Below are 3100 nucleotides of genomic sequence, written 5' to 3'. Positions count from 1 at the left end.
CACCCTGAGGTCAGTGTTAAACCAGTATTATCCTTTCTACGTCTGCATTATTTGTGACTGTCGGTGCAGCAAATACGCTACAAGGGCAGCATTGCTCATACTCAGCAGAGGTGTGCGTACGTGGAATATGTAAAGGTCAATCTAGTCCACATGTGTGGACCAAAGTCCTCCGAGCAACCTCCAAGCAATTTAGAAAACAGTCTAGAAACAGCAGCAATAGATCTGTGGTGTCCCTAGCTGTCCTGTGTGCATCTGCAGGAGAGTATAACTAAGGCTTTATGCTTTTGCATCTGTGTGAATGGAGGGTCTGCTTGACATAAATTTCATCATTTGGGCAAGTCCATACAGACCTCAGTGCAGACCTCTACAAGCAGCCCAAAATTGGTGACTGTCCACACGGTCACTACGAGATTCTGCGTGAACTATAAAGTAGTATAACTACAACAACTACACATCTGCAATGTCTGCAGCTGTCTGTTTGCACATCTGCATGGGAGTATGATCAAGGCTTTATATTTTACAAGGCTGTATGCGAGCGTCCACAGGGGTCTACGATGCTCCATGGGAAACTCCGTCATCTGCCAAAGTAAGCAAGACTCCACGCAGACTCTACTGTAGACATACAGCCCATATTTATGCTCATGTGCTCGTGCTATAAGTAACAGCAGTGTGCATGCGTGAACATGTAGATGCCGATCTACTGTGCACATATGGAGCCCTACAATGAGGACCACAAGTCATATGACAAGTCCTTGATTAGACTGCCTTGCAGATGTGTCCTTGGTACTCGACTGAATTTAACAATTATTCCTGCGTAGATGGAAATTTTGGCCTGCATGTGGATGTCTGCAGAGGGGTTTGTGTGAGCTCTTGCAGACTTATGCAGATGACAAAATTTAGTTCACATATACCCTGGCAGAAACTCCCAGATGCGGAAAATATAACGCCAACTTAACAACAACTGTATGTCCATGGCTGTCCGTGTGCATGTTCGCAAAGGAGCATAATCAAAGATTAAGTGTCTGTACTTGACATCATGGAGCAAGTTTAGTCAATTTTGAATGCCGTGTTTTGTCCAATACAGTCATTCATTCAAATGCTCCGCAGTAAAACCCAACTTCAGTGCCTCAGTGTCACACCAACATTATAATATCCCAAACTCTCAATTGTTTCCTAATTAGTATTTCTTCCTTTGCCGGCCTTTTATGTTTGTGTTGATGACAAGGTTATATTTGAATAGAAGGAAGCTTGTAGGAGACTGACAGTGTAGTATGGAGTATTTTGAGTCAGTTATCTTCAAAAACAGATCAAGGCTGTTTCCTGGGCTAGACAATTGCAGAATTGTTGCTGCATTGAACAGTCAGTCACTAAAGTGACAGTGAAAAACCTTGCAGTAGTGGTACTGATTAATAGACATGAGCTCCTTCAAAAGAAGAACTTTTTTTGTGTGTGTGCGACACTTGGAACACTGCTGTTGAAAAGGTTTTATGTTACACTTCCAATTGTAATGCAAAGAACAGATTGTATTTTTCACTGATTTTTTTCTCTTTTTTCAGTTGGCATCCATGTCATGCCTTCAGTGAGCAACTTAGAATTACAGAGACTAGCAGTTCTTAACAAAGTCATTGATGCATGGAGGAGTTGGGTGGCTCGATTGTTGAATGCTTTATGTGTTATATGGGCAGAGCACTAAATGGTATGACTCTTGTGTGTGTGTCCTGTATAGTGTGCGGCTGTGACCTCGCCCAGGGGGGCTTCTTCATGAAGAATGGAGAGTATCTGTGCACGCTGGACTACCAACGCATGCACGGTACCCGCTGCAATGGCTGCGGGGACTTTGTCGAGGGAGAAGTGGTCACTGCCCTGGGCAAGACCTACCATCCAGCCTGCTTTGTCTGCACCATCTGCAAGTAAGACGGCCACTTTTAACATGCTGATCACTAGTCTGCTCTTGTTAATTTTAGAAATACTGTAATTATCTTGCGAAATGGCAATGAGCTGCAACAAACAGTGACTTTATCTGTAGGTCTGAAGAAAGTGTAGCCCATGAAAAGAGAGAAAACAGAGACATGACTGAGTAAGGAAGATTGTAAATGGCCATTGGTCAACAATAAATTAATATTGCAATTTGAAAGGAAACAGGGCATCAAAGTAGCTCAGTCATCCTGATTGAATTTGTGCTTAAAGCATAGCTCTGGCAAAATTTGCTGTAAGCTTTCCATCTACTTCATCTTGTTTTCTAGCACTGAGCAATCGGTTCAGAAAAACTGAAGTTGAAATTAGGTTTTTGTCTAAGAAACAAGTCTTACTTACATATTGGATACAGTCCACCACGGAGCACTGAGGTTTATTACAAATTTTAAATGCTCTTCTTTATAAAGCTATTCCTGATTCATTTCTTTTATACCTGCGGACTTCTATCAGCCCAAAAGGTATGAGAAGCTATTGTCTTCACTCCCAGGATTTATTCCTCCTCTCTGTTCCCACAGCTCGCACTGAATTGGGGATGAGGGCATTTAAGTACGCTGCCCTCTTTGCTTGGAATCGGTTGCAACATTGCCTGAATCTTAAAGAGCTGATCTCATTAAATGAATTCAAAGCAGCCTTACGTGACTTGGAGGCTGAGACATTCAGATGTACATGTTATGACTGACTCACATTGGCCCTGCTCTCAGCCTTGTTAAACTTTATTTAAATTGTTTCATGTCTGTAACCTATGAACTTGTGGTGCTGTTGCAAGGATGCTCAATGAGTCTTTTCTTTATTAAAAAAAAGAGTAAACTAAAGAGAAAAGATTTTCCAATATAGTAATAATAAAATCATGCCCAGAATGTTGTGATGCAATGAAGTCGAGGGCGGCAGGAATCCCAGTAGACACTCTACAGTAGCATGCCGTGTGCATGTCTGCGTCATCTGACTAAATGGAGATCCTCAGGCAAACAGCGTTGACACACATCCACATCATCGGATCCTGTCATCTTCGGCCCCATCAGGAAACCTGCAAGCCACAGCTAATAAACTCATGCACTGACCACGGGGCTACAGCTCATGTCTTGTTGACTGGTTGTTGATGTCACCCCTCCTCCTCTTCCAGACGACC

Source organism: Stegastes partitus, unplaced genomic scaffold (assembly GCF_000690725.1).
Source record: "Stegastes partitus isolate 25-593 unplaced genomic scaffold, Stegastes_partitus-1.0.2 Scaffold1, whole genome shotgun sequence".
Classification (NCBI taxonomy): Eukaryota; Metazoa; Chordata; class Actinopteri; family Pomacentridae; genus Stegastes; species Stegastes partitus.
The sequence above is the reverse complement of the archived record's forward strand: the minus strand, read 5'-3'. Positions refer to the sequence as shown.